A 13,140-nucleotide genomic window follows, 5' to 3' on the forward strand; every position below is an offset into this window, starting at 1 on the left:
TACGCCTTTTTAGAAAAGAAATAGAATAAGTTTAATTTGCGAATGATTATGTGGAAATATACCCTAAAAAAATAAAATAAATCAATGTAAATATATATCTAATTAAGACGACTACATAATTACCGTTTCTATTTTCAAATATCATTTGTACATTTGTATATTCGCTATTTCAGAGGAAAAGCTTGATTAGTCTATTCATAATGTAATTTATATAACGTACAAGAGAGAAAGAGAGAGAGAGGGAGAAGAAAATGATGTTTTATCTGAACAACATGTTCTCAACGCGACCGCTCGGGGATTAGCGTCCGTGATATAAGCTACGTGATATCAGATATTGATCATCTGGAGCTACTGCTAAGATATCGAACGGTACACCCGTACATCAAACGTCGCAACCGCTCGCAAAACCAGTCGCGAAGAAACCGGAAGCGAGTTGGATTCTTACATGGAAACGCCTCGATCGGGCAGGTAAGAACAGGTAAAACGGGTGGGGCTTCCGCTGTGAGAGATCGTCGAGATCGAGATCGATCGCATCGATCATGCGCCAACGGCAAGAAACACCCCGATAACCGGACGGAGTTATCTCTCTGGTGACGCGAGCATCGGCTTTGCTCGTTCTCTTGTCCGTCTCGTCGATCGACGACGCTGCCCTTCTTGTTTCCCGATCGGGTGGAAATCGGTTACGCCAGCCGGATCTCCCGTTTGTAATTCAATTAAGAAAGCGCGAACTGTGTGCGCATGACGTAACGGAACCGCTTTCGTTACGTAAACGCGCGTCTTCGTTTCCGCGCGTATGTAAGCGCGCGGGATCCGCGGTAGAGAGAGAGAGAGAGAGAGAGAGAGAGAGAGAGAGAGAGAGAGAGAGAGAGAGAGAGAGAGAGAGAGAGAAATAGCGGAACCGAATTCGTTATACCCTTCGATACGTTTCGCGATATCAACAGGGTGATAAGTCTTCTGTTACATGTGCGAGTCGGTTACTTTCGTTGATTGCGAGATCGTTTCTGTGTGCAATAAAAGATCCGTGTAACGCGCCGCGCAACACGTAATCGGAAAATCGCGGCTGTTATATATGGCAGTCTCTTTTACCTGGATTTCTATTATATATGTATATTTTCACTTGTGGCCTGGAATAGGAAGAACTTCAGTAATGCCCGCACATTTTTTTCTAATCGATGCATGGAGAGATGCCGCAACGCGATTTATACGTTACTGAATTATACGTCTAATCAATAATATCAGGCGCATTGAAACGCTCAATTTCTGGAGGAGAATCGGCGAGATCTCAACCTCGAAGTTCTTCGTATCCTGGGGAAAAGATTCGATATCGCGTAACGGCTTCCTCCCAACCAAGTGCCACTTCCTGGTTCTTCGAGGAATCTCGTATAAATACACCTGCACGCAGGTGGACGCGGATGAAGGAGTCATTGGGGAGAGAGGAAGGTGCGCCCGCCGTTATTATTCCGATGCTGCTAAAAATGGGAAGATATAGAAGCGCGATGAACGATGAGACAAAATTCGCATCTTCTATATTCCGGAAATCATAAATTTCAAGCGACTTCGATTGACATATATGACAGCCTTTTCGTGTATGTCCAGTTTGCTTTTAAATTTACAACAAGTTACACATTATATATCTGTGCTTTCTCTCGCATTCTGACATTCGTGCATGTACAATTTATTTCGTTATCCTATCGAAGCGTATCACGTTTGGTGCGCAGATTTTTACAATTTTTTAGAACTATCTCGCGTTACATACTCACGCATATAACACGCATGTTTTTACCTTTTTTAGATGTCAAGCGGAAATGTACATAGTTATCTGCATTCCGACGTAGCTGCCTTCCGTACATTTTTCTCTCTTCATTATTAGTCGTGCCGTGTCATTTCGTTTCGCCGCATTAGACTTTTCGCGTTCAGGTGTAAGCCGCCGTGGCTATACAATCGCGAGGTGAAGCGATAATGCCATTTTGCAGCGAAGGAGCGCATCGTCGGTCTTACGAGGCGAACGCGGCGATGTACCGTACACGCGTTTAGGTCGATCGGCAGAAGCGCATAGGAATCCGGGAAGCGGGACCCCGGGGGCCTCCGATGTCCCTCATATCTGCGCTATACGGCCTTCCGACCGCGAGGGTTGGCGGAGGAGGGCACCGGGTACCGTTCTGTCCCCGGGAACCTCGGTTCACCGGGTCGGTTCTCGGTTCTCCCAATGCCTCTCTGCGGCTCCCCCCCGGCAAAAAGCCGCCCGTCACCACCGTCCCTCGTCGCCGTCGTTCCAGCGAACCACCATCCTCCGCTCCGGCGCGGCGCGGCGGCCGACGTTCGAGCGGATTTTGCCCCTGAAGGCGCGCCGACGCGCTTCTCACCCGTTCTTTCTGATCTCTCACGTGAGGAGGAGACTCGTGTAGCACGAATGATTATGAATTCGTAATGAGAACGTGAGAAGACTGCGGATGGATCGCCTGTTAAGGCCGATCCTGCTTGAACGCGCGGCATCGGTTGTTAACTGCCGTGCTTGTGTGCGCGACTCGTTATCACATGTATACACTTTTTCTGAGTTATAACACTCGCGTAATATCTTTTGATATTTTAAAAGCATGCATATTACTTTTAAAATGTAATTTAAATATATTTTTCTCCGGAACAATATAGTACATCAAAAAGTAGAGTATAAAATTTAAAATGTTTTCTATACGAATTTATATTCGCGGAATTTAACTTTGCTACGAAACGTTTTGGCGACATTTAAAGCAACTGTTAATATAAATAATTTTATAGTAATTGAGAAGTACTTGATTAATTTTTATACAATTTTATTATTTATTTGCGCATACAGTCTAATTCATCTAATTCTCAATTTCAATTTTTAATCGCTTCTCTCGTAAGAACAAATATACATTTTTACTTTGATTATTAAAAAAAAAAAAACTGCGGAAGGAATTCTACAAGCGGTATCTTAAGTCGATCCGGATCAGGAAACGCGAGATATTCAGCGGAAAAGAATTCTCTCTCGTAGGCGGTGGAACTAATGCGACGATCGCGACTCGAAAGCCTCCCGAAGATGAGGGGAACGCGGGTCCCCGGGTCATTCCAACGGTGTTTCCTCACCTCTTCATGGTAGGACCGTTCGATTCCTATGCTCGGTGAAAGCAACGTATTCCCCGTAATGACTTCCCCGGTCGGCGCGGTAACTATACCGTCCACCCGGCGGAGTAATGTCTGGTAACACTGGTAGTGGTTACTAGCAATCGTCGTTACGGGACTCTCCAGACGTACGTACGTACCCGGCGTGCTACCGAAAGAAGGATCTCTCGCGTATCTCGCCTCACCCCGCTTCGTCTCGCCCTGCCCTCGCTTCGCCGCGATCATCGCCGCGTATACTTTGTTTGCCGCCAGCTTCCGCGAATTCTCGCGACCGAACTGTGACCGTCTGAGACCTCGTGGGAGTCGCAATAAAGTTCTTTAGCACACATGATCGAGGATTCCGTTAAGGTAATTACTCGTGCACCAAAGACCCCGCGGCATTGATAATCAATCGTCTTGAGAAAATTCTTCGAAAATTATAGAAAACCTTTTTGCGAGTTTGAAAATAAATTCTTAAACCTTACTGAAATTCGTATAGCATTAAATAAAGGGATATTATCGGAGAAATTGCGTCAACAAAATTAAGAGCGCGAAGGCACTTATTGTTAATGTAAGTATCCGCGTGTAAGAATAAGAATAGGATAAATTCCTAACGTGAAAATATCGCTAATTGCATCGGCGGACGCCTCGCTGTAGAGTAGAATATCGATGACCGATAGTCATTTTTACCGTGATATCGATTATCTAAAAGCGGCAGCTGGACGGCATTAAAATTGCAGAGAAATCAAGACGCGTCATTTCGCAAACCGTTGAAGATTATTAGCGTCGACAAAAATCGAGCAGTACTTTAAACGATCTGCGCGCGACTAAAATACGTTGGCTAGACCGATAAATGTTGAATATTTTCGCAAGTACGGAGCTGTCACTCATGCACTTAATAAAATATAGCATCTTAATTTCATAAAAACCCGTCAGTGTTTGATACTGAGATCAAATAATCTATTTTGGCTGTACAAGCTTGGTCTGATTAAATAAAAGACACAAATAGATTTAACTTATCTAACCCCAATTTTTGTATTTTCTCATAAATAATAATTTTTTAAAATTTAAAATAGTTTTAAAAAGTCGATAAATTAATATAAATATGACTAATCACAATATCATAGATACCCTTTTTTATAAATATAAAATATTGTAAGCTTTTATTCTTGTTATTGTATCGCAATATATATGCAGTATATCTTCTTCACGTTAATCGCCATTTTTTTAAATTTTAAATTTATTAAAGAATGTGCGATTTGTAAAATTACATTATTAGTAATATTTACACTACCGACAAGTTGGTTTCTCGTCGTGAAAGACGTAGTCATTCTATCGCGATGTAAGATGAACGTGAATCGATCGTCTCGCTCGAAGAGAAATAATCGTGCGAGAATGACGCCGAGCGTCTTACCGGAAGTGGCCGCTACTCGATCCACCTCGTAGTACTTGGGAGGGACCACCACCTCCGTCATCATATCACCTCCATCGCCATCTCAGTGAGACGGAAACGACCGAGGATGAGCGTGTAGCTTTTTACGCGAGCAAGAGCGACGAAGAAACCGGCGGCGGCCCCGACGAAGTGAGGAGAGGGCACTGGTATATACCGAGGGAACCCGGGACGGGAGTTGTGGGGGGGAACGCCACGCGTGATCGAGTTACATGGACGAAGTGGCGTGGCACAGGTGAGGTGAGGTTGGTGCACGGACTGCGGGACAAAGAACCGCAAGAAATACCGATACCACCTTACTCTCCGGCCCGTAAAGTCGTTGTCGCGCTCGAAAATCAGGCGTCTTCGAAGAGACGCGCGCGCTCGCTCCTAGATTATCGTTATAGAAGAAGTTCCCCTAACTCTTCCCGCTTATCGAATTAACACATCAACATTTGCGAAAATGTGCGGATTTATCGTGACATTAAATTAAGAAGATTTAAGACAAATTTCTCAGCTTGCAATTAGTTACCAACTGATCCGATGATAATAACATAAGGAATAATTTTGATTACAATAGCAAAAGTATTATTGATATTAATAGCGATAATAAGATTTATATTAATTTTCGAAATCTTGTCTATCTGAGGTACATTCGACGCGAGATTCACAGCGCGGCAGCTTTACCAATTAAATTTAATTTCTACTTTAAGAGAGAGAATTAATATTCACGCCCAATATCTTAGCTTTAATTTCATTTACTAAAACTGGCAAGTCAATGTAATTAAGATCATTTCTCGAAATGGTTAAATATCCACCGCCGTCCACCGGCGTTGATGTTACAAGTGTTCGACAATGCGCGTCGTGCCGAGATTGCGAGCGCGCCTTTATGGGCCCGCTGACACGCGAGCCGACGAAGACATCGATACATCGAAACGTTGATACCCCGATGGCGTTCCCTCATCCTCCCCTTCTGTGGTTTACATACCGGAGGGGTAGCCCTGTATCGTGTCGCGACCATTATGTCGCAAAACCTTCGCCTTACCGCGATTCGGTGAAACATTATTCTTCCAGGGCAGTTCTTGGCGCGATGGAATTTCGAAATACGAGAACGAAGTTTGGTCAAGTATATCTCGGCATTTTTATGCCTTTTCCTGCACAGCTTCGAGTTCCCGACTTCCTCTCGAAAATTTCCTTGGACGAGACACAACTCTTTATACTTCCATAATATTTGATTTTAAATATTTTATTAAGAATTAAATTAAAACTCTGCAGAAACGAAAGATTCGCTTATAATTAGCTGAATTGAATTTTTAGATTAATTTATGATTCTGGATCGATTTTTTATTTCCGAATAAGAACAAGAGTAAGATTTGTGTATCCACCGTGTAATTGTGAGCCACAGAGAGTCGAATAATCTTCAATTTTCGATTACTTATAACAACGCGGAAGCTATCGACGCTTGACGTTTTCGTTAAGGAAGGATTCGGATTGGTCGAAGAATCTTATTACGCGTCATGTGCGCGCGGATACATATGGCCATTTTGTACGGGAGCGAGACGTACGTCGACGTTCCGTTATCGTGCTCTCGGGTTCTCTGCGCGTTCTCGGCGCATTTTTCGTCAAAACAGCCGAAGGCGGGCGGCGCGGCGGCTCCTCGTTACCGATTCCGCGTACCTCATACGAGAGCGCCGATCTCTCGTTGCGCGCCTTCTCCTTGTTACGGGATCGCATGTACTTTGTTGCACCGTGTCCTTCCCGTCACGGCGCCGACAAAGGACCCTTCAATTTTCCCCCAATCACGTAGGAAATTCTCTCGCCGCGCCCTCGTCTCGCTTTATATCTCTCATTGTATCGGGCGCGTCTTTTGTGCCGGGCACAATTATCGCCAGTTACGTAAAGTCCCTATACACGCGATAAAGCCCTTTTCTTCTCTCGGAGAAGACGCCCCGGCCGCGGCGTCCAACGAGATCCTCGTTGTTTCTTTTCGTGCCTCCTCACTTTGCGAATTTTCGGCGACGGACGTACGCGTCTTCCTCCTCCTCGCTTCCTCCTTCGTGTGTTGCTTCGTGACACGCATTGTGCCGACCGGAGGAATTCATGCCTGTCGCGAGTGACGATAACTATCACATGTCAAGCGAACGTCCTGACTCAGGATCATTAGGGTTACAAAGATACTTTAATCCTCGCGCGGATGGGCGCGTTATTGCACGAAACGCTATTGGGCACATTCGAGGTCTTTTAAGGCATCTCTTGTTTTACAGCAGCTATAGGTACACGTTCGCGTTTCATATACGATCACGCCGAAACTTTCTCGAAAATTTCTGTGGTTTTGTTTTTGTCATGCAAAAGCAACACGGTTTACATGGTTTTTTAAATAAATAGAAACTGGTATCATACTTTCTTGTCGTTATTTGTGGATCTGTATAAGATCTTCAGAAGACTTCTGCCAAGTGTTGGTAAAAACAGTCTGTCAGAGACTTGGATTTTTCCATTTAAAAATCAAGTATGTGAGAATCAAAGTGATTAATCTCAATCTTAAAATCACATCTTGATATGTTTCATCAATCCATATGTGTAATTCTAGTTTCTGTTCTAAAAGAGACATAATATATCTTATCATGCAGTAGGGATCGTTGCTCCCATTATCGTCTCGTGGAGATAATCCGACGCAAGTTGAACTGACGCTTTGGAATAAGCTCGCAGGTCGGCGGCAGAAGGCAGTGATGATTCGGGGACGTAGAACGAAGGAGCGAGAGTATAGACTCGACGGGCGAGGGAAGCGAGAAAAGAAGCGTAATGAGAGAGCGGAGAAGCGGGACGAGGGAGGCATGGCCGCAAATTGTCTGAATTAACGGGCACGGGTAGGGTCGTGCGGGGGTCGCGTGGCGTGGCGTGGCGATGGAACACCACGTACGCGACGCGCGTTCGATCATCGTCGATCGGCGGCTACGTCGTCGTCGTCGCGATCGCGAAACGACGTCGCGACGGCGTGACACGTGGACGCACGTGTAGGCTCCGCGAATTTCGCGGATCGCGCCGAGCTGGACAAAACTTTCGCGGTTATCTTTAAATTGACGCAAACCGAGCCGAAATGATCTCAATTAGGGGGTTCGGCCTCGCGAACAGGCCCGACGAATCTTCCTCCGGTCGACGCGGCGTGCCGGGCTCGAAAGAGGTCGTCGCGTAATTGGGCGAGAAGTTATTTTCAAGCGGGTGCTCGCTCGACCGATGCTCGGCTAGAAGGATGAAGTAAGAAGAAAAAGAGAGAGAGCGAGATGGAAAAGTTTTTAGTTTCTAATCGACGAAATTTATTTTGACTTGGCAGATTATCGAATGTGAACACGTCAGGTGTAAATTAATAAAATTATATTTATATGTAGTTTCTAGCGATTTAAAATATATAAACACATACTTGAACATATTTGATTTTTTGTATTAGTATCAGAATCGGTTTAACTATAAAATGTTTTTTACGTTGTTAGCAGTTTCTTTTATCTCCATCTTAATATTATTAATATATTATTTGTGATAATCGTTAAATAGTAAATAATATTAGGTGATAGTGATATTTAGCCAAAGAACATCCGTCAAAATTGAAAATTATCGAATAACCATTGCTGGATAATCACACGAATTTACAGACATACAGACAAATATAATAGATAGATAGTATCAATAAATGCTTTGTGTGTGTTATTGGTACAAGTTTTTCTCCATTTGCGCAAATCACATGGAGAACCGCAAAGCGCTGAGAAAGTAGAGATCGAGCTTTCAGCTCGACTCCGTTTAGGAAGTAGGCTAGTCCCCCTAATTGCAGTTAATTGCCCATTCGTTGGCACTCGCTTACTCGCGATCAGCGGAGGTTACGCAGGGCTACTCGATGCTTACGTAATGACCTCTCAGCCAATATTCCCGTACACAATCTCGCGTCACAAAGCACCGTATTTCAAGTTCGACGGAAAAAAGTTAATTTACGAAGTTCGGTTTACAATATTCCACATTCTCGTCTCACGTTTTTCGAATTACGTCCCAGATTACAAACTCGTTTTCTCATAAATTTTTGTCAAATTTTTATGTAGATTGGCGAAGTCTGTCGGCGACGTGCAGCAGATTTAGTATTTTCGCTTTAGCGAAAGTAGTTTGTAGCAAAATGTATAGGATAGATGAAGCGCGAAATACAGATTGCACCAGGTTAATCGAAGATCCGGTTGCAAATGAAATGGAATGTGGTTTTAGTACAATTTAGTTTCAATACTAACGAAATGCGTTAAATATAAATTAGAGTGTAGCCATCTTCTACAGTCGATCGTTTTGTCTTGAATAATTAAGCAGAACGTATTAAAAAAATTTTTTAATTATTTCTCTGCGTATAAAATTAATTCTTCGCGATGTGGGCGAAATAAATCTTCGCTTCCTAGAAGAAATGGAAAATTTTTGAAGAGTAAATCGCAGTTTTTTCTAGTAAAAACGCGTTCTCTCCGTTTTAATATTTCGGGGTTTTAATATTTGCAACGCTCGACCGCGGAATGCGGACTGACGCGCCGCAGCTCGGGTTAAATCGCGGGTCTTCATTGATTTTCGTCTCTCCGGGAGGGCGCCGGGGGTGTTAAAGCGCTACAGGCAGTTTTAGAAGCCGGAAGCAAGTTCTAGCCAACCCGGAAATTGCCTCCGCGCGGCGGCCTTTGGCGCAAGAGATAACCTTCGGAAAACCTCTCGCCTCCTCGTTCCCCCCCCTCTCTCTCTCTCTCTCTCTCTTTCTCTCTTTCTCTCCGCTCGACGGGCACACAGATAAGGTGCTACCCTACGGATGTTCTAAGTTTCAAACGATTTGTGTGGAGATGATGTGATCGAAACTCCACTTAATAACGAAACAAATTTGCAATATCTGCTGCCACGAGAAATTTCTTCGCGAAGATAGTCAAGCTATTTTTTTACTGTTTCTGCACTGATTTGATCCAATACAAATCTGTACAAAATAGGCAAAATATAAACAAGTAGACAAAATATAAACATCTTAGATAAATCAATCCACAATTAATAATGATTTTTATTAAAGATAATATGGCATGACAGAACAGTGCGACTATCTTAAAAGTAAAGCGTTTAGTTGCGCAGTAAATTTTTCCTTATCTTACATAATTTTATGTTAGACCAAAACATTTTTAATATTATATTTCAATAAATGGATGAATGACAAAGGACTTTCGGTTATTTGTTATTAAACATCAATGTAACGTTAATTTACGCGCTGTCAACCGCGTTGTACTCTTAATGCGCTTTTTTACTTGTTATTATACTTGTTATATTTCCCGCTGTATTCTTTTATTCTTAAAAGAAAAGCAAGAAATGCGCACGTATAAATTTAAATCGTTCTTATTATCAAGAATTTAAACCAGATTGGTCAATCAGGCCGCAACCAATCGTTCTCGGGTTAACCATAACTTCGGCACGGCAATTCATCGAATTAAACTCTCGTTATTCGTGCGGGAGGAGTTCTCGCTTCGTATACCGCTGTCTTTCCATCGCTCCTTCATCGCCCTTTCCGTTTCTATTCGTTCGATATGCTCTCCTCGACCTCTTCTCCAAGGGTTACTCTTCCGAGAATCGCGGTCGTTATCGAAAATGAAGTGGATTTGATCGGGCAGACCTCGTATCTCAAACGAGGAAGGTGTGCCTGCATGAGATTTGCTTTGCTTCTTCCATGATTACTTTTTCTGAACGGAGGAATTACACCGCCAAAATGAGACGGGGCAATAATTCCAGTATGTATGAAAATAATTTTCATAAAACTAAATCTTGACAAAAGCTGAACATTTTTCTAAAAAAAGACATTTAAGTGTTTAATTTGTAAAAAATTTTCCAATGTTATGGCACGAATTGATTGACAAGTATTTAATTTAAAAACGAGCAATTTTATCGATATATTCCTTTTTAATCATACTTGCTAATTCAATCTTTTTATAATCTTGAAGTTGTCGAGTTTTTCAAAGGCGATTCTCGGTTAACGCGAGTGAGGGGTGGGTTTATCATCAGTCGCAACGCGCGGAGGACTGAGAAAGGAACGGAGGTGGGAAGACAGAGGAGTAAGCGTAAAGCCCTTGTGTCGAGGGAGTTTTCAACCGCCCTCCGGCCCTTGCTGGTCGTTCGCCAGGGATGCCGGAAATTGAGCAGAGTCCCTCGCGCTTCCTGCTTCCGCATACGTCATCGATTCACCCCCCGTTCCCCGCGCTACGGCTCCAACTTCCTCCTTCCACCTTTCCGCCACTCTCTCTCTTTCTCTGGGATACCTCCGGAGTCTGGATCCCTCTCCTCTCGTCGACGACCCCCCGCGTCGCCCTCGTCCTCGTCCTCGTCCTCGTCGCCGGAACGAAAGCTTTGGCAGCGACCGTCGGAACTTGGCAGGGATCGATAATCATGGCGACGGCGCCGTGTTCCCGTCGGATTTTCACCTCCTAAGCTCGCCGCCGCTCGTTTGCACGCAAACACCCCCAACATGCCACCTCCCCCCCTACTCCCTTTTTCCTCCACGAATCTCCTAAGTGCGGTTTATGGCAACGCGACCACCTACGTCGAAATAACGACGGGAGATTTTATCTGGACCAAGTATTCAACTCACGAGAAAATCTGCGGGTAAACATCGTTGATTTTTTTGTCCTCAATCTTTCGAAATTGAATAAGGCCTCTTTTATTAAATCAAATAACATCGTGTTGCCTACGATGAAATATTGACAGAAAAGTTTACTTTTTGTCTTTTGCAAAAGATTACATTATCTGGCGTATCGAGTTTCTTTTTTATTCTATTTTATAAAAACATTAGTCAATAATTATTATTTTTTAGCATAATTATATAAATACGTTTTTAATAGTACTATGTTTCGAATTTCGCACATTAATGGTAATGAAGCTCTTGCAAAATGCGGAAATAAGAATTTACGAGTGCAGAACAAGTAATTGATATTAATTAAAAACTTGTTGGATACATTTTCTTTTGGAGAAGTTATTTATAGCCGTCAAGACGCGCGCACCAATTGCAGCCAGTAATACATCCTGCTGTAGGAAATAATAATAATATCGTTGCAATAATGTTCTATCACGTAACCCGTTTCTTTCGCAATCGCGCCGTCACGGTGAACGAAAGAAATCGACCGCACGATGCGATCGATTGGTCGCGAAATCGCGACCAATCCGCGCAAGAAACCCGCGCTCGCGTTCCACCACGCGGTACTTCCGGTATTTCCGCTTACGTCAAAGCCAGCTACATCTACAGCGTCCCCTTTTGCACACACATCTACATAAGCGCGCACACACACATACACACATCTATGCCGCCACGGTTCATTTTCCACCGACGGCTCTCTTCCACCCTACTTCCATCTTCTCGGCTAACCTTCTTCCGGGTGCCACCCTATCCGTCACGATCACTCAAACCACCTGCCTTCGCCTGACGCAGTATTTGTATTTCTATATATACGTGTATCGTATGTGTGTATGTGTCAAATGTGTAGATGTATGCGCGCCGTCATACAATAACGCGCAAATCTGCTTCAATAAAGGCGGCACGGAATCCTCGGAATATCACGGCGGGTTAAATTGAACACCTCTCCTAACACGGCTACAATTACACGACCTATTTTGCGCGATACGCAGACAAAAGCTTCGAGCCACGGCATGGCGATAAAAATGAAAATAAATATGAAAACAATTAAAAACAAATGAAAAAAAAATTCTGAAATTATTTTATGCATTTCCTATGATTCAGAATACGAACACTGTATCGAGCAAAAATTATTTCTTAAATGGCCAAAGCATCCACAGGGTGAAGTGTAGATGAATTGTTCTGTACGTCGAGTGATATTTGCTTAAAAAAGAAGATCAAACGTTTTAACTTTACTTTTGTGAGATCAGTATTAATTTTAAATTTCTTCAGGATATCGATACTTCTTTGTTAATTCTAACGTGGACCTATTGGCCTCGCTGATCACTTCTCTCGCGAAACTTCTCGCGATTCTCACATCCCACGCCAATGCGCTCGCGCTCGTTTGCACGCGCTTCGATCCGCGACTGCTCCCGCATACACACGGGACGAGTAATCGATAATAAGTTAATGGCCACGTTCGTGAAGCGTACTGGCGAATGTCGGGGCTATCCAATCGTATACCGATGACAACTTCCGGTCGCCGTAACGACCGTCCGACACGCGATAGCGATCGCGGGGACTCGCGGCTCTCAGCGAGAGATCGGCCAGATTACCGGGACGAGCAGTCGGTTGCTCCTGGCGATGGACGGATTTCGAAGCGGCTGACTGTACGTTGCAGCGTCAAGTTTTGTATATATGTTACGCTGATTATAAGCTCGTGTGGAACAGATCCCGATCGGTTGCGTTTGCTTAACGACTTTGGCTCACTCTCTCATTCTTAAAAATAATATGATAAAAGTAAGTATTCGAATGAAAGGATGATTGAATATTGAAACTTCGTGATGATACTTTGCATGTCACAGGTGGGGAAATATATTTTTAAAGATACGAAATTATAATTTATAAGTTACTTTGTTAAAAATAACTCGCGTTTGTATCGTTTTTTTATGAT

The 13,140-nt window shown here is 43.5% G+C and overlaps 1 protein-coding gene across 4 annotated transcripts in view; it reads left to right on the plus strand.

Annotated features, from left to right (window-relative positions):
* LOC139819204 (uncharacterized) overlaps positions 1–13,140 on the plus strand; it is a 98,717-nt gene that overhangs the window by 62,853 nt on the left and 22,724 nt on the right. The window lies entirely within an intron of this gene.

The sequence above is a fragment of the Temnothorax longispinosus genome, chromosome 9, assembly GCF_030848805.1.
Source record: "Temnothorax longispinosus isolate EJ_2023e chromosome 9, Tlon_JGU_v1, whole genome shotgun sequence".
NCBI lineage: Eukaryota > Metazoa > Arthropoda > Insecta > Hymenoptera > Formicidae > Temnothorax > Temnothorax longispinosus.